General features: G+C 40.0%; 1 protein-coding gene and 1 long non-coding RNA gene across 13 annotated transcripts in view; one reads left to right on the top strand and one right to left on the bottom strand.

The window, feature by feature from the left end:
- The window catches only part of PEX2 (peroxisomal biogenesis factor 2), a 28,505-nt gene extending 14,126 nt beyond the window's left edge, over positions 1 to 14,379 (bottom strand). For 8 of the 12 annotated variants that reach the window (NM_001243380.1, XM_085020353.1, XM_085020358.1 and 5 more), the window contains 1 exon segment: positions 3,409 to 3,530. The gene's annotated coding sequence lies outside the window, so the exon portion shown is untranslated. 12 annotated transcript variants of the gene reach the window in all.
- Positions 3,609 to 23,523, top strand: LOC146403829 (uncharacterized). Its single transcript, XR_014843091.1, has 3 exons — positions 3,609 to 3,696; positions 18,693 to 18,851; positions 20,696 to 23,523. It is a non-coding gene; the product is annotated as an uncharacterized LOC146403829 (long non-coding RNA).
- The last annotated feature ends 923 nt before the right edge of the window (positions 23,524 to 24,446 follow it).

Genomic DNA, 24,446 nt, shown 5'->3' with positions numbered 1-24,446 from the left:
AAATTAAGAGAAGACTGACCAACTGTTTAAGGTCCAGCTGGCCATTGGTAAATTTCTGGTAACACTAGAGAAATGGTGGAACACACAAAAGGAAGTTAGGGGTATGGATATTTGGTAATCTTGGACCAAATTCAATCCTGCAGAACTGAAAGCAAACATTTTTCCCTTCAGAATATTCCCAAGACCAGACTGCCAGTCAAATCTTGGGACTGTGGATGGAGGAAGAGTTTAAAGGAATGTGGGAAAGTTCCTGTGTTGCCTGAGAAGCACCTCATCTACTTTCCCTGCCTTTCCATGTGGTCAGAGAACCCTTCAAAGTGACTGAATGTCGAATCCGAACCAGAATATGCAGATGAAAAAAAGGAGGGTCGAGCATTCATTTAACTGTAATGAACACATACAATATGTGAAGCAGAGGTAAGGCCAACTCACCTGAAGAAAGGAACAGATGTGCATAATCAAAACAGAATCATTGTAGAGCACCTGGTTTTTAGGGTTTAGTAGTAAGAAGAAAGGAAAAATGACTGAGACGAAATTTCATTTCTCCTTAGGCACAGGCAGGTAAGAAAAAAAAAAAAAAAAGAAAAGCAATCTGGGGTTTCATGGTGGCTCAGCCCGTTAAGGATCCTGTGTCATCACTGTAGCTGCTCTGGTCTCTGATGTGGCTTGGGTTAGATCCTTGGCCCTGGAACTTCTACATGACTTCGGTGAGGCCAAAAATAAATAAGTAAATAAACAAAAAGGAACCTATAAAAGGGCTTTTTTTCCCCTTTTTTGTATAGCCATACCTATGACATATGGAAGTCCCCAGGCTGGGCTAGGGACTGAATCTGATCTGCAGCTGTGACCTATGCAGTTCTGGATCCTTTAACCCAGTGTGCCAGGCTGGGGATGAAATCTAAACCTCCACAGCGAGCTGATACAGTCGGTCTGATACAGTCGGTCGGATTCTTAACCCACTCTATCACAGCAGGAACTCCAGAAAAGGGCAATTTGAATTCACAGAGGGGAAGAGGTTGGGAAGTTAATAGCCCACAAATGGAAAGGCAGAAGGTGCTAGACATCCTCTTTCCTGCTTCCACATTCCTGCCCAGAAATCACAGCACTAGGATGATAGATGTGGGGAAACTGGAGCAGTTCAGGCCTTTTCTTCTGAGGTTTCTTCTACACTCCCAAGGAACTGGGGAAGAACATGGAATGTTTAGAAACTGCTGTTGTTTCACAGTGAAAAGAAAAAAGGGAACATCCAATTTGCTTCTAGGTTTTCCAACCGAGGTAATCAAGGGAGGAAAAAAGGAGCCAGTGATTATAAGCAGAACCTTTGTCCAGAAATAAAGATTGTGCATATTGCATACCTTTGCCTGGTTTAACAGGAACCGGGCATGGTGGAGTTCAAGAGGCAAATAAAAGTAAAATTTACCTGATGCTATGAGGAAAATGTGGGCCAGGACTTGAAACTTTACTAGCAAGGTGATGCTAAGCAAGACTGCTAACATCTTTAAGGTTTAGCTACTGGGAATTCTCTGCTAGCCTAATGGGTTGAGGCTCCTGTGTTCTCACCACTGTGGCTCTGGTTGCTGCTGTGGGGCACAGATTTGATCCCTGGTGCAGGAATTCCCACATACTACTGTGTGGCAAAAATGAACCCCCCCCCCCAAAAATGAGACAACCTGAAATAAACTCTCATTAAAAGAAATAAGGTTCAGCTACTCAATACGTTAAATGGAAAATATCTGCCCTATTATTATTATGAGCTTTGAATATAAACAAAAATTTATGGCTAAAATTAGAAAAAAATAAGGGGAAGAGAGAAAAATAAAAGAAATTATGATTCTGATAATAAAGAAAGAATTAAATTTAAAATTTGTAGCTATTAAAGAAGATTGAATATAGAGAGGTTTGTGGCTTTTGTTAATGAATTAACTCTGAACATATATATTTTATTATTAAAGCATCTGTAATGCACACTAAGAATGATTATCCTAGGAAACAAAATTTTAACCCCATAAGGAAACAGATCATCTACTCAAAGATGTGAATTTAATATTCCTAACAGGACCCCTGTTTTTCAAGCAGAACACAAAAAATGGCTGGTCTCATAAAATACTGCTGAGGGTCTGCTGGCTCTTTCTCTTCTCTGCTTGGCTCTGCAGGAAATTTCTATGGAACCGTTTTAAAATCACAGATTGAGTACAACTCCTAATTTCTAAAAATGAGAATAAGGCCAAGAGGTAGAGCTAGTCAAAAAAAAAAAAACCAAAACAAAACCAGAGTCCGAAGTAGAACTCAATTCTCTTGCCTGAGTCCAGCATTCTTTCTACTGTGTCCTATTCTATTTCCTTTCCTCTTTTTTTTAAAGGACAAAATAAGAGGTTCTCTTTTTGACCTGTAGGTAATTCCATTCTCTTCTTCCAAATCTCCTCCTGGCTCAAGACCACTCAACTCTAATCTTTCTGGATACAAGTAATGGATAAAATGGTCGAGATCAGGGAGAAGATAAAGTGAAAAAGAAAAAGGTAGAGTCGGCCATCTCCAAGTTTATTCTGTTCAGGCTTAACTAAAGGCAACTCATGAGGAGAAGGTGTTTAGACTACAAACTGTGGTCTGGATGGAGCCTCAGCCTCCCTGTAATTGCTTGAAATTGTTCAGGTAGAAGTTTTCCAGGGACGTCACAGAATTCCAGACATGTTGGACGTGACCGGTCAAAAACTTGGTCTCATTCTGAAACAGTCCCTTTTCACTAAATGTAGTATTCTGGGACAATGGAATCTAAAGAAATAAGTAAATAATGTCTTTTAATTTAAGGCCTCAGAATAAAGATGATTTCTACATCCCATTTTTTCTCAAAAATCAATAAGTATAACGAACACATCGCAAGCAATTTTCTAAGAAAATCCCCAATAGCTCTTTCTCCCCAAGAAAATGAGAAGTGCTTTTGAGTTCAGAGGCTTTCAAAAATGTTGGAAACTTAAGCATACTCATTTTTTTTCTGGTACCAAATAGAACGTTTTACACGAGCCATCAAATATTAAAGTTTTGACCCTGAATAATTCTTAAGCCGAATAAGAGTTAAATCTCAACGCCAAGTGCGAGGAAATGATTTCCAAATGTGTTTAGAAAGTCACTTCGTAGAATGCAAATGAGCTTAAGTCTAGCAGAGTTTGCCTTTTTTTTTTTTTTTTTTTCTTTCTAAGGCTGCGACCCTAAGACTACTTTTAGGGGTTTAGGTTTGCTCCATTGCCTTCCCCCCAAACCGGACTTTTATTTGCCTCTTCCAGAAAGACAAGGAAGCCAATAAAACTGGGAAACAAGCAAAGGGCGACAATTACAAGGTCGTGAAACTCCACGCCCTCCCAGCTGTAAGCAAGCTCTCAGGTTTGCACGCCAGCTCTCTCGGGCGACACTGACCTTAGGAGTCTGAGAAACGCCCCACTCCAAGTAACTGTTCCTGAAACATTCTCTGGTAAACTTGGCTTTTCCTAGCAGAACCTAGGTTCCCCAGGCTTCCGGAACTCGCGGGTTTACGGAGTGACGCAGGACCCGGAAGTGTCGGGAAAAAAGGGGAAACTAAACCAATCAGAAATACGCTTTAGCGCGCTGCGGAAGGCAGGGGAGGGACCAGCCACGGAGGAGCCGAAGAGCCGAAGAGCCGAAGAGCCGAAAAGCCGAAGGGCAGAAAGGCCGAAGAGCCGAAGAGTATGTTCGCGCGCGCTGGTTGGTCTACAGGCAGATGAGGAAAGCCGTTTCTGATTGGCAGGAAAGTCGCGAACCCGGTAGCCCCGGGTCTGGGGCCGCGCGTGGTGAGGCCTTGGTGTCGAGGGGCCGCGGGGAGGCCGGGGCTCTCGAGGGCAGGGCTTTCCCTGTCTTCGGACGCCGGCAGCCGGCTTCCGGACAAGCGCCGCCGAGTGGCGGCGGGGCGCCTCCGCCTCTTCAGGCCTCTTCGCTGCCGTGGGTGGAGGTCCCACTGCGGGATGGCCGAGTGGAGAAGGGAGCTTCCGAGTGGGGCGTCACCTGTGGGGCTGTTTGGGGGTGCGTGGCAGCCGTGAGTGGTGGCTTGTTGACCTCTGCGGGCCCAGGAAGGCAGGTGACCCGGTCTAGACCGCGGTGCGCCCGGCAAAGCCGGAAGAACTGGATATGCTCGCATAAATCAGGTCCTAACCGCAGGGTTGGTCTCAGTCACTCTAGCTCCTAGAATCGCCCATCCCTGAGGAATGAGGCGATTTTTCTAGGACTGGAAGCCGAAGGAATGTGTTTTTTTCAGCGTTTAGCAGGCACTTATATGTTGCCAGTGTTGAGAATCTCCACTGCCCATTCATTTATAGAATGGATGGCACTGCCTGGCCGGTTTGCTCTAACGTTTGAATGAAATCAGGTGCGTAAAGCTTCCTGCACACAGTAGGTCTTAGTTTTAGCTCTTGTCTACCGCGCCCAGGAACGCTGTGTCCTACGATTCTGTACTGTTAAAAGACTTTGGAGAGCTCATCCCAAAGAAGCAGTGTTAACAAGAGAGTTGTTTGTTTTAATTATCCCATGGAACAGTTAATTTAAAACGTTGTAAATAAGATGAAAGAGCATTTATCAATGAAGTCTAACACCGTTCAGATTTATCTTTACCTTAAGGATGCACAGTTAACGACACTTAAAACCTGGAATTTTGTTGTCTTCCATATATTAAGGAGGTCTTGGAAAGATCAGGCCTAAGAGGAAGAGGATGACTGTTTCTTGAATTAGTGAAATTCACACAACCTGAACCAACAGTCCAAATGAGATAAGAGTAGGAGCTACGAGCTGCTAGGGTGTGCAATTCACTTAGGTACAGGAGGGGCGTTTTCTCCCGAGCTCCAGTTGGCCATAGTAGACGCTAGCCGCCTTAAGTGTGGGTAGGCCGTATTGAGTCTGCTCTAAGTGTAAAATGCACTCTGGGTTTCTACGATCAAGTATGAGGAGAAAATAGTGTAAAAGATCTCATTTTGTTTTGGTTGTATTGGTTGTGCATGTTGACATGACAATAATGAAAAATTTAAATTACCCACGTGGTTCCTGTTATGCTTCTGTTGTGCCGTTGGGATAAGAAAATCTCTTTGAAGAAGACTGTCTTTCATTTAGCAATTGAGAACAGAGGTAGCCCTGTTGTACTTCTAAGGTAGGCCTACATAGGTACTTAATTTTTATGCAGGTGTGAAAATAGGACCCAAAAAAGATCAGCATAGGGGACATGTTCAGAAAGTAAGTTCTAATTCATGGAGCCTTATGTATGTTATATGAATGTCACAATATCTGTTGATAATAAAAAAAGATACCAACTTTGTTTTTTTTTCTGGCAACTCCTGTGGCATGCAGAATTTCTGGAGCCAAGGATTGAACGCACACCACAGCAGCAACCCAAACCACAGCAGTGGCAACTCTGGATCCTTACTGTGCCATAAGGGAACTCCCTTGAAATCTTTGAATTATGTCTAATGAATCTGATTTAGAGGGCAAAACATTTAGAACATTTAAGATTTCTGTTGAAAATATTTCAGATAGGTTCTGGGTCTATCATTTAATCTCTAGAAATAGTAAACGTTTTTAGTTTTCCATTGAGCTAGCAAGCTGAGGTTTCAGGGGAGCTTTGTTTCCAGTTTTTTATACTTGCTTTAAAATTATATTTAGTTTTCCTTCATTTATTTAACAAAAGCCTGCTGGGGGGCAGGGTGTTGCTAGGCAGTGTTGCTGTGAAGGTGATCACCCAGACATTGCCCTTACTCTCTTAGAGCTAATGATCAAATTCAGAGACAGTGAAAAAGTATATAATAACCAAGGCATAGTGCATTTTGCCTTTGAATAAGAGCTTTCCCTCTGTAAATTCAACATGTTAATTGTTTTAAGCCTAGAATTTATATATTCTTGCCCACATATTAATGAAGAGTCTTACTGGGACTTGACTGTGGGCATAATATGTATCATTAAAAAATCAAAGTATACTTAACTCATATGTTAATTATGAGAACTGAAAGAAGAAAAACATTAAATTTGAGTCTTTACCTTTAAATATAAAAATATTCCTATAAATATGAAGAAATTACAATAGCAACTTATTTATGATACCTTCTTTTAGCCTTTCAGCAACTTCTAGGTTCTAAGGAATTTAATAATAGAAATGTAAAGGAGACATTGATTTATGCCCCTAACATAGTTTAAAATTGCTGACTTTAAAAAGTAAAATTTATTTTAGCATATTACAGAGTTCTTAAATCAATATATTTGAGTCTTTTAGGAAAAAAAAGGTAAACATAAATCTTATGTTAGTTTGCTGCTGCTGTTATAACAAATTACCACAAAGTCAGTGGCTGAAAGCAACACCAGTGTATTACCTTATAGTTCTATGGTTGGAAGTCCAGCTTGGGTCTCCCTGGACTAAAATTAAGGTGTCCACAGGTCTGTGTTCCTTTCTAGAGGGTCTAAGGGAAGAATCTTTCTTTTTTTTTGGATATTCAGATTATTGACCAGATTCATTTCCTTGCTGTGGTGTGGTACTGAGATCCCTCTTTCCTTGCTGGCTTTCAGCTGAGAGATGTGCCCAGCTTCAAGAAGCCTTTCATGTTCCTTGGTCCATCTTGCTCCATCCTCAAAGCCAGCAGTGGTGGCTTTGAGATCCTCTCATCCTTTTGATTTCTTTCTTTTTTTTTTTTTTTTTTCTTTTTTTTGGGTCTTTTTAGGGCCTCACCCATAGCACAATATGGAAGTTCCCAGGCTAGGGGTCTAATCGGAGCTGTAGCTGCCAGCCTACACCACAGGCTCATAGCAATGCCAGATCCTTAACCCATTGAGCAGGGCCAGGGATCAAACCTGAGTCCTCATGGGTACTAGTCAGGTTCGTTACTGCTGAGCCACAATGGGAACTCCTCATCCTTCTGATTTCTCTTACCTTTGCTTCTGTTGTTTCATCTCTCTAATTTCAGTCTGTTAAGACTCCAATTAAGTTGGGCCTCCCTAGATAATCCATATGTCTCCATATCAAGGTCCTTAACCTTAAGCATATCTCTCTAGTCCCTCGTGCGGTGGTGAATGAACATGTTCCTACATTCCAGGGATTAGGGCGTGGACATTTTTAGGGGCTGTTATTCTATCTACCACAGGTCTTAATTAGGTCCATGCAGTATATCTTATCAATACTCTCAGTATTTTAGGAGAGAATAATAATGTTTATAATAATAGGTAGATTTTATGGATGTGTAATATGTTCCAGGGACTATTCTAAACTCTTTTCCTGCATTTACTCATTTAGTCCTCAGAAATGCCTGAGGAGACAAGCACTATTATCATCCCCACTTACAGAAAGGGAGTCAGGTCCAGGATAGGGAAGTAACTTGCCTGCTTCTCACAGTTATTAAGTGGTGGAATAAGGATTTGAATCTACACAGTGTGATTTCAGGGCCTCTGCATGCTCTGGATTGTAACATAGTACAAATAATTGTGAACGTCTGGATTTACTAAACATGCTTTAATGATATAGGGACTATGAATTCAGGCTCTGGCATCACAATGTCCAGATTCATATTCTACCTTTACCAGTCGCTGGATGACCCTGGGCAAATTGCTTAATCTCTCTGGGTCTCAATTAACAATAAACTGAATTCGTAATAACACTTGAGGGTTAAATGGGGCACTCTGTATATGTAAAGTACTTAGAACACTGCCTCCACATAAGCCATAGCTGTAATTATTAGTAACAGTTTAACTTTTTAAAACAGTAGTTTATGGAGTTCCCTAATGTCCTGTTAAAGATCCGGCATTATCACTGTTTTGGCTCAGGTTCGATCCCTGGCCCCGTAAGTCCCATGTGCTGCAGGTGCAGTCAAAACAAAAAACAAACAAAAATAGTAGTTTATTATCAAAAGGATTTTTTAATGTAAAATCAGCCTCTTTGTAAAATAAAAACTGAAAATTAAAGTTTTCCTTTTGAAATACCACAATACTGTATCCTTTCCTAGCTCCTAATTTCTTTCCACTCCAGCCGAGGCTCCCTCTTTCTGGCAGTGTTACTTTTTACATGTTAAACACTTTGTCCAGACTCCAGATGCCACAGGTTTACATCCAGATTCCTTAGGAAAGCACCAGGGCACAAACTCCAAATGCCCTCTGCTGACATTCCTCTGCCTTGTATTTACAGAGCTGCCATTAACTATCTTCTCACGTTTTCCCTTGCTTCTGTTATTCGTGGAGGGAAACCCATGGCTTATGCTGGGTCTCTAGTCATAACACCTTCTAATACTGTTCCAAACCTCACCCTCTCTTCTAATAGTCTTGGCCGCCATTGCCTTAATTCAAACCCTCATGCTCTCTGCACTTTAAGAATTCTAACAAATTCATGCCTCCAGCCTTACCACCCTTCAAGCTTGCTTTCCTCCCTGTCCACAAGAATATTCTTTCTAAAATTCTCCACACGTTGCTGTTACTCTCCTTCAAACCTTTCATTGTCTCCACCCACCCCCGTTCCCCCTCTCCAGTTCCTGCAAATATGACTCATTTTTCTTTTTTTTTTTTTTTTGAATTTCTTTTTTTTTTTAATTTTATTTTATTATTTTTCTTAATAGCAATTAGGTGCTTCTACTGTAGCATTTAAGATATGCTTATTTATGGAGTTCATGGTATAGCAGAAACGAATCCAACAAGGAACCATGAGGTTGCAGGTTCAATTCCTGGCCTTGCTCAGTGGGTTAAGAATCTGGCATTGCCATGAGCTGCGGTGTAGGTCGCAGATGTGGCTTGGCTCTGATGTTGCTGTGGCTGTGGTGTAGGCCTGCAGCAACAGCTCCTATTAGACGCCTAGCCTGGAACCTCCATATGCTGTGGGTGTGGCCCTAAAAATACAAAAAAAAAAAAAAAAAAAAAAAAAAAGATAGCTTGTTTAAGCACTTGTCTTTCCTTCTAAATCACAAACTCATTGATGGAGAATAAGAGATGCTTTTGCTTGCATGAATTTATTAGATTATTTTGTCAGTGCCTGTTTACCTATCTGTCTCTTGTCCTTGAACTGTAGACTTTTTTGTTTTATTTCTCTTTCCCTCTGTGCCCAAGAAGTAGGAGGTGCTTAGTAAGGGTTGAATGAATGAATTGGGAAAAATAACCCAAAATACACACAATTAAAAAAAATTCTGCTGAAATCTAGAAAAAGTATCTAGAGCAATTTACTGGACATATATAAGATTCTGATTTTAGAAGAAGCATAGCTGGTGGTTAAGAGCCTGGACTTTGGAGCCAGAGTGCTTGGCTTTGAACTCTGGTTCTGCACATGCTACCTACGTACTCTGAGGCAAGCTAATGAACCCTGGGTCTGTTCTTTGTCTGCATAACAGGGATGATAAAAAATACTCTGCGAGTTTTTTCTTTATTTTATTTTATTTTTTTGTCTTTTTAGGGCCATACCTGTAGCATATGGAGGTTCCCAGATTAGGAGTCCAGTCAGAGCTGTAGCTGCCGGCCTACACCACAGCCACAGCAGTGTTGGATCCTAGTCGTGTCTGCGACCTACACCACAGCTCAGAGCAACACTGGGTCCCTAACCCACTGACTGAGGCCAGGGATTGAACCTGCATCCTCATGGATACTAGTTGGGTTTGTTAACCGCTGAGCCATTGATGGGAGCTATCTCTTAGAGTTAATTGAGGCAAATGAATTCATGCTTATAAAGTGTCTACAATAGTGTCTACCACAGAGTAAATATTCTGTAAGTGTTTGTTAAGTAAAAACACAATAGTTTATGTTCTCATTGCTTTGGATCATAGCTAATGCCTTTATAATACAGTGATTAAAAAAAATAGCCAAGTGTTTTGTAATTGTGATGTTAACAATTTAACCAGAGATTTAAAAAATTTCAGTGATTTTTACTATCATATAGGATGGCCATATATAGTCATTAAATATTTAGAGAGTACTTGTGTTATGATCCTTCTCATGAGTAACTTACATCTTTTCTCTATGTATTATTTTTCTAGTACCTGCTAAGAGTAACCTATTACCACAAACATATGGCTTAAAACAATATAAATGTATTACCTTACATTTATGGCTCTATAGGTCAGTAGTTCTACGTTGATCTTACCAAGCTAAGATCAACTTATCAGCAGAGCTGCATTCCTTTCAGGAGACCCTAGGGCAGAATCCATTTTCTCTTCTTTTCTAGATTCTAGGAGGTGTCTGCACTCCTTGGCTCACGGGCCCCTTCTTCCATCCTCAGAGCCAGCAATGTCGTCTCACTCTGACTCATCTGCAGTTGTATCTCTTTCTTTGATTATAGACAGCGAAGCTTCTCTGCCTTAAGGATTCCTGCGATAAAATTAGGTCCACTTGGAGAATGCAGGTCCGTCTACCATCTCAAGGTCCTTAATTACATCTTCAAAGTCCCTTTTGCTATGTAATATAGTCACAGGATCCAGGGGTTTGGGCTAGGGCATCTTCATGAGGACCGTTATTCTGCCTACCACACTCTTGTACTGTAAATGAAATCCTGATGAAAGGTACACAGGTTGTCCTTTCTGAAAATGAAGATAATGTGAATGAAATTGTGAACAGTATCATTTATCATTGATTCCTCTAGGGGTGGGTGAGAACCTGTCTTCTTAGCAGAGTGCTGAGATCCTGTAGGGCTCTGACCAATGTTCCTGTTTTCAAGAACTTTTATTCTAGTAAAGAGGGGGGGATAAACTCATATGTGTTGAATGTCTTCGCTGGGGCTAAGCACTCGACAAGGAACTTCAGATATGTTAGTCCCATTTAATTTACACAATACGTTTTGGGGGGTGGGTGTGGTAAACAGCCCCCAAAGACACTCTGTGATCACCATCACATGGTTTTCATGGACTTGTGTAATCTTGTCCCTTTGAATATGGGCTGGATCTAGTGAGTCTCACACAGTGTGGAGTAGGATGCCAGTGATGGAATATCATCTCCAGGATTAGGTTATGGATGACTTTGATTCTTGCTCACACACTCTCTATTTCACTTTTACTTGCTTGTTTTGATGAAAAAAGTTGCAACGTGCTGTTTTGCTCTCTGGAGGCCAAGGAACTGAGAGAAGCCCCTGATCAAGAGCCAGAAAGGAAACAAGGCCCTCAGTCCAATAGCTTGTGAGGGCCCGAATCCTACCAAGGGCTGGAGCATGAACATGGAAGAAAACCCTTCTCTGTTGGAGCCTTAAGATACCTGTAGCCCCAGCGAACACACTGACTGTAGGCCTTGTGAGAGATCCTGAGCCAGAGGACATGGCTAAACCTCACCCAGATTCCTGATACGTAGAACTTATGAGATAAATATTTTTTAAAACCACTAAGTTTGGGTAGGAGTTTGTTATACAGCCAAGGATAACTAAGATATTAATGTGATTTTAGTATAGATGAGGGGAAAAAAACATTTTGAATGATAAGGCAACTTTAAAAGTCTCCTAGTTATTAGTGAAAGCTCGTTCTATTACAAGTAATGATGATAATAATAATAAAATTAGAATATTGGTGGTATCTTACATTTATTGAACACTTACTAGGTGTTAGGAACCTTTCAAATTATATATATTTATGTATATATATATATATCTTATATGTGTGTTTAAAATCTTAGATTATTGCAACTCTATAAGATAGGTATTATAATTATCTCCATATGATAAGCAATAGAATTTGAGCTAAGAGAGACTAAGTAAATGACATTCCCAAGATGTCCAGTTGACCAACAATATATTGGCAAGCTGTGAATCCGGGTTGTGTGACTCTTGAGTTTTTACTCTTCTTTTCTTTTCTTTTCCTTTTTTTGGCCACTCCACAGCACATGGAGTTCCTGGGCCAGGGATCAGATCTGAGCTGCAGTTGCAACTGAAGCTGCAGCTACCACCAACACTGGATCCTTTACCCACTGTGCTGGGCTGGGGATCGAACCTGTGTCCTAGTGCTTCCAAGACTAAGCCAATCACATTGCATCACAGCAGGAACTCCTGAATTTTTACTCTTAACCACTGTAATAAATTGCTCCCTAAAGATCCCTGTTAGAAGGCAAAGGCGATGGGGGCAGTGGGAAGAAAGGTCAGGGCTCCAAGAGTTCACAAGTAGGGAGTTCCTGTTGTGGCACAGGAGAAATGAACCCAACTAGTATCCATGAGGATGTGGGTTCAATGCCTGGCCTTGATCAGTGGGTCGGGGATCTCACATTGCTGTGGCTATGTGCCCAACAGCTATACCTCCAACTCCACCCCTAGCCTGGGAACTTACATATGCTTCAGATGCAGCCTTAAAAAAGCAAAAACAAAAAACAAAAACCTCAAAAAACACAAAAGCATTCACAAGTACATGAGATTCATCCTGATCAGGAGTACTAGGAAATGCTAGGATGCCACGAAGTCATCTGATCTGACTCTTGAAGGCTGGGTAGGATTTAGGTCTGTGTCTCTTTGAGGAAGGATTATATCAGCTGAGCAAAAGAGATGAAAAATCATGAGACATAGATGAGAAAATACCACCTCACAGTGTCTAGAGCTGGGCAGAGGAATAGTGGGAGATAAACTTGGAAATGTAGTTTGGAGCCTGGTTATGGCTATATAAAAATTTTTGAATTTTTTTTTTTTTTTTGTCTTTTTGCTATTTCTTGGGCCGCTCCCGTGGCATATGGAGGTTCCCAGGCTAGGGGTATAATCGGAGCCGTAGCCACCGGCCTATGCCAGAGCCACAGCAACGCGGGATCCGAGCCGCGTCTGCAACCTACACCACAGCTCACGGCAACGCCGGATCGTTAACCCACTGAGCAAGGGCAGGGACCGAACCCGCAACCTCATGGTTCCTAGTCGGATTCGTTAACCACTGAGCCACGACGGGAACTCCAAAATTTTTGAATTTTTTTAAATAAAAAATCAATTTTTGAGTTTTTTGATAGAAGTTTAAATCAACTACCTCTTAGGTTAAATACTAAAATGAAGCTATTATAGAGGTAATATGCTGGTGAATTGGAAAGAGAGAATCTGATTTATGGATTGTATGAAAATATGAAATTTAGCTCCAGTGAAGAAAAATAGGAATACATATAGAACATTTCATGAGGTTAAATTTCTTAACACATTCAAAGACGTGTTCAGTTTATATTTAGGTTCAGTAAAACTGAAAGAATATCAAAATTTGTAGGCCTTTTTATTTCCTTGTAAAAACAATACTATTAGTGGTTACATTCAAAGCATATGAAGTATTTCATTAAAAATAGAGCCCATAGAATAAAGGAAAAAAGCATTATGATTGTGTTTTCAATTACCTGGGAGTGGACCTTAAAAACAGCACTGTGGAAGGAAACCATATGAAGTAGGCCTTAAAATATCATCCTCTCTTTTTCTCAAAACATCATTCACATTCACTAGATGGAAATTTAATTTTGTAAGATGTCTGTACTGTTCAAATTTGTTTATGGTGTGAGCTTTCAATTTAGACAATTTATCATTACTTGGAGAGGAACTTTTTCTCTTAAGCCAGATTAAGTTTCCTTTCCAGGGAATAGATGAATCCAGGAAAAATGTTTCCACAGCTCATACCTAGCCAAAAGCAGTGGCCATGGAGGAATGGAGAGCTCATTGAATAATGACAAAAGGAAAATATATAATCCCTTTTCCTGTAGCCTCTCGTGTCCTTGACATGTCCCAAAACTCTCCAATCCAGAAATTCAAGCAGTGTACATTTTGAGTATCAAAGTTAGGGGTTCAACCTCTGTTTCACAACAGGATGAAGCAGGCGACTACAAGTATGAAATGACCTGCAGAAGCCTGACTCTGCGTTGTCTGACAGTGGCGTGAGATTTGGAAAGTCTCAACTGTCACGAGTCTCTGTTTCTTCATCTCTCCTCTATTGGACATGTCCTCAAAGATTCCTTTTAGTTTAATGATTTCTGCAATACCATAATTACATCCACAAGAGAGACTAAGTCTTAAATCTGGCTCCTCTTCTTGTTATTTTTGATCTCAAAATTTAGGAGCAGATACTCCATCTAGCTCTAAGGCAGATAGATTCTATACCAGCACTAGAGGAAAAAGCTTGAAGTCATTTCCTTGTAAAATCTCTCTCTTTTCTGCATGTAGTTAAGTATGTGTACTGTATATCTTGCTGCCATAACAGAGGAAGTCAGTGAGGAAAGGAGCAAAAAGATAGAGCAATAATTTCCCCTGACACCAATAACCTTAGCAACCTCAGCCTGCAATGCTCAGCTTGGTCCCCAGCCCACAACTCCCAGCCCTGGAGGATTGCAGTGACTCTTGGAGGCAGGGGGTTTCTTCAAAAAGAGGTCCCTGAAATCATGATAAACAGTTCCAAACAAGAGCTATTTACTCATTACCTCAGAAGTCTGGGACTGGTCTGCAGTCAATATTCTTGTATCCGCCACAAGGGTAGAGAGTAAAGTTTTGTATCGTTGCACCAGGATTTCACATGATTTCTAAACAGTCTGGAAAGCCTCCAGAAGTTCTGGTTCTTCCTGAGTTTCTGGATTAGTGCATTGTTCCTCCTGTGACTCATTTTAGAAGGGATTTGACAACTAAACATTGCTCCCGGTTATCTCTGGGTCATAGAAATTCCCTGAAAGTTGGGTAAAGGTGATGCTGTAGAATTAACAAGAACTGAACTTAGCATTAAGGAGACCTGAGTGCTTATGTCCACTATATGCATTGAGTCAAGTGCTTTTAAGCAAATGGCAGAAGAACTCTTGAGCTTCTCAGTATGTCATGTGACGAGGAAGAGTATGGGTTAGACACATTTTGAGAATTTTTTAGTTCTAAATCTCTCCAACTTTAAATTGCCACATGCCTGTAGATACTTTCAGTTAGAGTCAAACGCCAAGGTGAATGAATGTCAGCGCTTAATGCTTAATACAGAATTGTAGAAGCATAGGTTTATTCACTTATTTTCCAAGAACTTCTGAAGAGAAAAGTAGCTCTGAGAATGAATGCTATATCACCTCTAAATGCTTTGTTTTATAATATTCAGCTTTTGGGGTTTTTTGCTTTTTATGGCCACACCTGCAGCACATTGAAGTTCCTGGTCTAGGGGTTGAACTTGAGCTGCCGCTGCCTTAACCCACTGAGCAAGGTAGGGTATTGAACCCACATCCTTGTGGATACTAGTTTGGTTTGTTACTGCCGAGCCACAATGGGAATGCCCCCAGCTTAGATTTCATAACTTTGAAGTGTTCTCTTTAGTCACTATTACAGAAAGACAGTATAAATTCTATAATTTCTATATTTACTTCTTTTAAATTCTAGCATTTTAAAATTGTCCTTGTTATCTGTAGTAAAATGCTACTAAAATTCAATGACAATCAATGACACAAGATTTTTACTGCATATATGAGGCTGTATTAGTCACTTTGGAAGGATAAAAACACTTATGAGAAGACACTTGCCTTTAGGTATCTCATATGCTAGGAGAGGAAAAATACCATTAAAAAAAATGAACTGGAGTGAAAGAATCAATAATACCAGGAAATTTTGCAGAATGGCATTAACCTAAAAGGAAAAATGGAGTCTCTGGTTTTCTACTAAATAATTCTGCGAGTATTTTGTTAAATTAAAGATTCTTATACTTAGAAGCAGGTTGAAATCTTTCTTTTCCCAGCATGCAAAGCTTTCTCTGAAAATAAATGTTACCGTGGTATTTTTAATTGTTGAGTTTGGGTACTTATTTCCGTTTTACAGTCACATGCTTCCAAAGGGATTTGGAACATGGGAGAGTTTCATAGCTGTTTAGAGAAATGAGAACTTAGGGCTTTATAATTACAAACATTAGTTCCCAATTCTATCTAAGCTCAAACTCTATTCTCTGGAGTATTGAACCTTCCAAGTTGTGTTACACCAATATAATGTATGATCTGCGTGTGTTGGAACATCCAAACATTGGTAAGTCTCTAGGATACATTAAAGCAAGTTTGTTTCAGCTAACTTGGTCCTGAGTGATTTTTTTTTTCTTTGTGATTTGTGAATTACCAAGTAAACGTATCATTTAGGAAATAAAATTTTTATAGCATCCTCCTCATTCCCAAGTAATTGAAGCTCAAACACAATATACCAATAATATCTGGCAATCTATGGGCTGATTACCTGAAGCAGTGTCTGAGTACATTAATCATAAGTTTAAGATGACCATAAAATGCTCTTTTGGGGGACAATCATGATATTCCCTCTTACCTATCAAAATCTTATATTTAAATCGAATTTAGTGAAGGCAACTATTTTTTTTAAGATAATGTTAATCTGTAATAAAGTATTAATTTATAATAAAGTAAGGGGGTTCTTATTTCCATTTAAGGTTAGACAATTTCCCTCTACTTTGTGAAATAATATTAAGGGCTAATATTTAGATAGCACCAACTCTAGGCCAGACACTGTTCTAAGTGTTTTACAGGTTTTATCTCACTTCCTGTCCACAGCAACCCTATGTAGTAGGCATGGTGATGGTCACAATTCCCTTTTAGGGATGAAGAAGATGATGCACAGTGAGATGAAGTAATTGCCCCAGATCGTGAAGGCGACAGTTGGGAACTTGCACTTGGGCACCCTGACTCCTGCCTTAATCGCTTAACCACTGTGCTCTTAATCACTGTGATGGGCTTCCTCTCCACAGATCAGTCTGTACCTCCGCTCCCCTTAATTTTGAGGCCTGGAGCCACAGTCTGGGACTTGAGCAACTGTAGCCAAATCCTGTTTTTCACTTAATCACTCAACAATAAATGAGTGAGATGGGAAGAACTAGCTTGCAGCCAGCGCTGGCTACATAATTTGCAGAACTCAGTCCAAACTGAAAATGTGGGGCCTCTTGCTCAGAAAGTAGGAAAAAAGTATGATTAAAGACGCTAAAATATAGAGCCTTTTTCCTTCCTTCATGCTCTCTCTCTTGTCATGGAATTTTTCATTTTCCCTTTAATATTGTTTAAAGAAAAAAATTTAAATTAAATTATTGGCATGAATTTTGCCATTCATCTTTGTATTGTGCAATGTCTGTTTTCCATGCAAATAGAACATTTAACTTTTATACGTGGAATCACCAAAATTGCACGATGCTCTTTTTGTAACTTTTACCTGAATTTTTTTTTTTTTTTTCTTACCAGAACAGTGGAAACTGCATAAAACTGACTCAACTGTTTTTATTTCACTTCTTGACACACACATTTTACCAACACTTTCTACTTCTGGCTTACAGATGAGTAAGGAAGGACTGAAAAAAAGAAAGGAATGTGAGTTTTCCTGCATTTTCTTTGGTTTTTGTTTTTGTTTTTCTTTTTTCTCCCTTTCCTTCTGTCATAATTTTCTGTTTAAGGCTGCACCTGTGCCATTTTGAAGTTCCTGGACTAGGGGTCAAATCAGAGCCGCATCTGCCGGCCTATACCACAGCCACAGCAACGTGGGATCCAGGTCACATCTTCGATCTACACCACAGCTCACGGCAATGCCGGATCCTTTCACCCACTGAGCAAGGCCAGGGATCAATCCTGTATCCTCACGGAACTAGTCAGGCTTGTAACCTGCTGAGCTACGATGGAAACTCTCTATGCCGTGTTTTGATGTAAAGTAGTTCATTAATACCCAGAACTATCATGAGTAAGAAAGGGTATGAGAAACTTTCTTGGTTGTTCATATTTCTTATAGCACCCACGGTCTGTCTGTCTTTCTTTCAATTTAAAGTAATTCTAGTTCAGGCCACTGTTTTTCTTTCTTTCTTTCTTTCTTTCTTTCTTTCTTTCTTTCTTTCTTTCTTTCTTTCTTTCTTTCTTTCTTTCTTTCTTTCTTTCTTTCTTTCTTTCTTTTTGATGGTGAAACAATTCTGTTTCTGATTTGAACTGGAAGCATAGCCTCTTGGAGCTCAGTAACACACTTACCATGTGCTTGATTTGTCTCTCTGAACTTTCACTTCTTGTGGTTCCCCTGGAATCCCATGCATATGGACACACAAACCCTACATATGAATTGGGAGGTAAGGAACAGTGCGGGGCGACATGTATTTTGCTTATATCTCCTCTGCTTATGTGTGTATTCCACTGTCCCACTGGACTTCATTAAAAAAAAAAGTTCAAGTTTGAGATTATTGAGAATTTCATGATGGCAGTAGCAGAGTCCTTTGGGGTGCAAGGCCCTGCGCAAGTCACATACCTGTGAAGTAAGCCTCGCTTTGAACTATTAGATGAGATGGAAGCTGGACTGGACTGAAACTATTTTTCCAGTCAACTCCACAGATCCCAATGAACATAGTAAAGATATAAGGGACTGGCCTGGCCTGGGAGGATTAGGTGTTGACACAGGTGACCAAAACAGGCCACCATGCCTACAAAGGGTAGAGTTGGCTGGCTACTGCTATACTGAAATGAGGCCCTACTGAAGGGTGATGAAAGATGCCCTACTGAAGGGTGATGAAAGATGCCCTGCCATTAACATGTGGTTAATGGCCAAGTGTAAAGACTAGAGAGCCTGGGTAGTTTAGCCTATTTAAAGGACAGGTAGAGTCAAGAGGCAGAGAGAAGAACAAACTGAGAGAATTGCTGAGATGTTGGACCCTCAGCCAAGGCAGGTCTGCTATGCAAAGTCAGGGCTTTCCTCGGGAAGTCTAGGGAGTCTGAGAAGTGGGATGGGACTCTCTGAGGGCCCCTGAAAATACTGAACCTTCTGAACCCTCTAGATGTGCACAGCTGGCCACCTCTCTCTTCCACAGAAAGAGCTGGCACTTCAACTGTGCTGGAAGATGCTACAGAAGCCAATCTCCACACAGCAGTTGATGCCCTGTTCAGATTCAGCTCTCATTGCCTCATCTGGCTACCAGGCCAATGACTACGGGTTGCATTTTTAAGAGGCTTGATCAATGGACCAGAATGTAAGTGTGAATAAGCAAGAATTTATTAACTTGGGGGCATGTTCTTGGTGAATTAAGGACTAGCACCCTAGCAAAAACTCTGTACGCGGGGCACACATGCTACTGTGGTGGCGTTTAGAAACAGAAGAACAATGGCTGACTTTTGGAGAGTTAGGAATGCCTGAGTTGGCCCTGCAGACAGTGGATGAAAGAAAAAAATATGCTTGAGAGAAGTGGCATTTTGGAGTGGATATATTATATAAAACCACAAAACCCTCCAGGAGATTGGGCCCTGTGAGAAAGCCAAAAGAGCACAGGCCATTCACAAAAGCCACCAGGAATGTGCTGGAGAAAGATGCAGGCCAGCAGTGAGGACCGTTGCAGGCTCCATTTCAAGGTAGTTAGAAAAAGGCTATGGCACCAGTGTTGGACACTGGGGTCCTAGCCCTCATTCTGAAATAACTGGGTGATTCAGGAAAGGTTCTTAGTTTTAAGAATATCTAGGCCTCTGAAAAAGGTTTTTATGTTTTCCTCAGATCCATAAATGTCTATACCTTATACACATTTCTTCTTCCTTTTTTTATTTTTATTTTTTTTAGGGCTATATCTGCAGCATGTGGAAGTTCCCAAGCTAGAAGTCGAATCTGAGCTGCAGTTGCTGGCCTACACCACAGCCACAGCAATGACTCATCCAAGAGGAATCTGTGACCTACCCTGCAGCTTGAGGCAACATGGGAAACAACCCAATGAGTGAGGCCAGGGATTGAACCCATATCCTCATGGATAATAATTGGGTTCTTAACACACTGAGCGACAGTGAGAACTCCCACACATTTTTTTGTGTTTTTGTTTTTTGTTTGTTTGGGTTTTTTCTTTTTGTATTTTTAGGGCCACACCTATGGCATATGGAGGTTCTCAGGCTAGGGGTCTAATTGGAGCTACAGCCGCTGGCCTACACCAGAGCCACAGCAACGCCAGATCTGAGCCACATCTTCGACCTACACCACAGCCTACGGCAATGCCAGATACTCAACCCACTGAGCGAGGCCAGGGATCAAACCTGCAACCTCATGGTTCTTAGTTGGATTTATTTCTACGACGCCACGATGGGAACTCCCCCCCACATTTTTAAAATTGGCTTATTCTTCCCAAATATCTGAAGAGGTAGACAATATTATTCACATTTTAGAGATTAGGAAATGGAAGCTAAGTGATTGTAGATGCTTCAACATGTTTTAAAGTTGTGAGAGAACAACTTAATATTGGAAACCATAAAGCCAAAAGGCCTATGTTTTATTCACAAATCTGTAACTTGCTAACTCTGTGCAGTGTTGTAAATCCTGAGACTCAGTTACTTTAACTGAAAAATTGGGCTAAGGCTAATATTCGATTATGAATTATTTAGACATCTGCCTGTGATAGTTCAGGTAAAATGTATTAATATTCCTCGGCACGTAGCACTTGTTTAATTAGTATTAACTCAATAAAATACGTTTACTGTTAGTTTTGAGCTTGCCACTTGTTTCAATTGCCTGTCTAGTGTTTCAAATCCCAATTTTATTTTGGGATTCAAGTAACTGGAAGATATGACAAATTGTAACTGCTTTTATTTTTAAGGAACGAATTAATAGAAGAAGTAGGAGGATTTCTATCCCTTTCTACCAGTTTCCAATATCAAAATTGATAAACCGATGCAGCCCATATTTGGAAATGTGAAGAAAGGAAAATCACCACTCAATCACCTCATTTATTTTCTCTTTCACAAATATATTTTTTAAAACATCAAGATAAAAAAGGGAAACTGTGTTAGAGAAAGGCCTGTTACCTAAAACATTTCCTCAGTGATTGATTGTATTTACTCTCAGGACTTGAAGAAAAGAAGAGAACATGAGGGTTGATTGCATCAAAAGTGTGACACGAATAAAAGAATCAAGAAATCACATATGTCTGCACAGAAGTCAACTAATAAATCAAAAGCATGTTCTTAGCTAAGTCAGATGTTTCTTTGAAATGGCATATGGTGCAATTCCAACACACTCTATATTCAGCTACCTAATAGGCTGTTGCTTTCAACTAGTGAAAAATCTAGCAGCTCAAATGTTTATAAGGCTGGTAAACATTTTAACTTTATTTTATGCCCTGATTAGCTATTACTGGCCTGATGATTACATTGTAAAAACCTAAAATCATAAATGGAGAAAATAACCCATCGGCAGGAGTGAACACTAATTGTTACAACGTCCTATATTATGTGTTCGTAGTTTCTTTTTAGCAGTTATTTTGATGTAAATTTTAACAAGTTTTCTTTCATCCCATATCAAGTCTGTATTTTTTTTAATTGTGGATTTAAATCTCTGTATCACTTTTAGAGTTGAGTCATGAAATTAACATGTCATAATCATTTTAATTAAATCAAATCCTCTTGATAATATCATGTCCTAATTAGGAAAGAATAAATATTATAAACTTTAACAATGTTAAGATGACTGAATCTTACTGAAAATAATACATAAATGCCATCATAATGGAAGAAAACTAGTTCACATGGATTTTTAAAGTTTCAACACTAAAAAGTCCATGGCTATGTAAAGTTAGCTGTGGGTGGATATAACTTTGGAACAAAGAAGGAACTTAGACTATAATTAATTGACAAGGGTAGGAGGAATTTGTTTCCGTCGATCATTATTCTATTTTCAGAATTATATTTAATTGCCACTATATTGTAATGGCAATGTTCGTCATTGTCAAATCTGAAAACTATATTCCGCCCCATCCATCCCTTGAACCAAAAAATGCAGCCATTCATGTTTGTTGGTTATGACACCGAGGGAGGATGGTCTTTGGAGGAAGTGATTGGAGTGCTATATTTTATCAGATTTAAAAGGGGAGAAGGGTGAGAGGATATTCACAAAAAATTAGAAAATAGAAAACCAAAAGAGGAGGCATTGGTTTAATTTTCTAAGTAGTTTTCTTACTCTCTTTACATCTGTGGAATCAGCAAGTTATTCTGAATGAAAACCGAAGTCTCTCATCTCCAATGACCACATTGAGCAGCATCCACAGAGTTCATGAGCAGTCATAGTGGACTCCTTCCTACATGTGGAGATACTTAAGTGCTCAGAGAGGGCCCTAGAGCTACTTTGCCAGAATTCTGAATCCAGGTTCTCTTGCTGATTTCTTCCTTTTATTAACTCTACTCATTATTTTCCAAAGCCACTAATTCTGTACATAGTGTCTATTCACAACCCTTAATATTTCATGAGAGCCTGGTGCTGTCAGTAACAGCCAAACAAAATGGAAATGCTATGCTAATACGCTAAGTGATCAGACGTGATGGGACTGGCTATATGTTTCAGATGTATGTGGGTGTTTCAGTTGTGTGATTCCCGCCCCCCTCCTCCATTCTGGCTCCCAAATAAAATAACTGAAGAAAATAAAAAAGAAAATGGCACTAGTGAAATGTTCCCTCTGTGATAGGCACTTGGCACACACCATCTTAAGCATTTTTCCACTGGTCCAGCCAGGCCCAAGACCAATTCTGCTCAGAGTTGAGAAATATTAATGAGCCTTGGGACAGTAACTTGCTGACCCAGTGTCAGGCCATCCCATATGGAAGGGCTCGCCCCTTGCTTGTGCCCCAGTTGCAATGAGTGGTGTTGTCAAGCCTTTGAACAAAAATATGACCTTTCCCTGTCTGCTGCTTAATTTCTCCATGATTTGTTCTCCCTGAATCTTACCCACTTTTACCTAATGTCAGACATCTAGATGCCTTTGTCTCCATTTCTTTGCTTGCTCATTCAGACTTATTGCCTACAGATGCTTCCCAGTAATAATTATGTTCCGCTATTAGCAGGGTTTTTCTGGCCATTCATTACCTGATCACATAGATTCCTGTATTTGCTCTAAATCCTTAATATGACACACAGAGGAGTTAGAAATACTCCCTTTTGGGATCCATTTTTGGTTGTCCCCTCTTTTCTTTCAGGTTACTCTGGTTTTACTGTCTGACCTTCCCTGTGTGCTCAGGTTCTTGCATGATGGGAAAGAGGAAGAAAAATGTGGGCAGAGGGCCTGGAAACATGGCAGCAGTGAGAAATCTGAACTTCAGAGTTGTGTCTGCTTTGAAGCCGTCCTGGAGAGAGTCTTCTGTCCTTTGTTCCTCTCTAATTGTATGGAGAAGGGAATTGTGAAGTCTTGATTAATTTGAAGCTAGTGTGTGTGACAGCTCACAGGTAGTGATTTCGGCAGCTATTTTGAGTTTATCCACATGTCAGTAGCTATAATTGCAAGCTTCTTTCTTGTTAATTCCTGGAGTTGCCTCTTTTCTTCCCCTGCTGTGAAATTTTGTCCCTCTCCAAAACAGAACACATTTTTTTTTTCCTAATGCACAGAGCACACTCATTAATTTCTTACTTAGTGATGATTCATTAATCATGGAAGTGCATGTGAACTGCAGTTAAAGCAACTCCTTTAATTCAATTTAAGAAATATTTATTGAGTGTTTAATGTGCAGAGCAAAGCGCTAAGCATGAGACCCAAAGAAACCCAGTTTGGGTGATATGTAAATTATTTTTTCATCAGGATAAGTGTTTAATAAACTTTTCTGAATCACATCTAATTGCTGTAGACTTTATTATGGTTTTATGTTTAGATAAAAGTTGGAACATAAACTTTAGCAATAAACATAGAGAAACGTACTTGGATTGTTTCTTTTCTTTTTTTTTTTTTTTTTTTTTTTTTTTGTCTTTTCTAGGGCCGTTCCTGCAGCATATAGAGATTCCCAGGCTAGGACTCTAATTGGAGCTGTAGCCACCAGCCTACGCCAGAGCCACAGCAATGAGGGATCCGAGCCACATCTGCAACCTACACCACAGCTCATGGCAACGCTGGATCCTTAACCCACTGAGCAAGGGCAGGGATCGAACCCGCAACCTCATGGTTCGTAGTCGGATTCATTAACCACTGAGCCATGACGGGAACTCCTTGGATTGTTTCTATAGTGAATGAATAAATTTATTAAGGTAACTTATCTACAGTTCATACTCTCATGGAAAGAGTGCCAAGTCAAAAATTAAACGCTGCAAAATATCACAGGCTATGCTTTTGTTTTGTACACTTTTTTTCTCTGTTGATTCCATGATGAGGAATAGAATCAGGGAAATGATTAGAAAAGGAGTGATCTTTGAGTAAAACTAGGATATAGTATGAAGTAGTCATCTTAATCTAATTATATCTTACCTAATTTAATTTTATTGTGAAGTTGTGGAATGTAAGGCCATATAAGACCTAAAGATCAAGTTCATCTTGATCATTTTACAGGTAAGGAGGCTCAGACCCTGGGAGAAGATGTGATTTGCCCAAGATTGCTTAACAAATTGGACTTAGAAACCAGCTTTTGATCCAAGTCTGAAGTATTAGGCATGACTCTGGATGGCAAGAACAAGAAAACAATTCAAACTAACTTGGAAAATTGTTGTTCATGCCTTTGAGAAGTGGGTGGATTACAGTTATGGCTTGATCTAAGAGTACCAACTATTTTAGTTTAATTCAATTATCTTTCCACTTTCTCCAACTTCAAAATAAGCTTCTGTCTTTGGTGGCCTTGGTTCCCCCTCT

This window comes from Sus scrofa, chromosome 4 (genome assembly GCF_054392235.1).
Source record: "Sus scrofa isolate SSC_HxYL_T2T_F1_AM1 chromosome 4, Sscrofa_HxYL_maternal_Yorkshire_Landrace_v2.0, whole genome shotgun sequence".
Taxonomy (NCBI): Eukaryota; Metazoa; Chordata; class Mammalia; order Artiodactyla; family Suidae; genus Sus; species Sus scrofa.
Note: the sequence above shows the minus strand (reverse complement) of the source record. Positions and strands in the feature narration are given on the sequence as shown.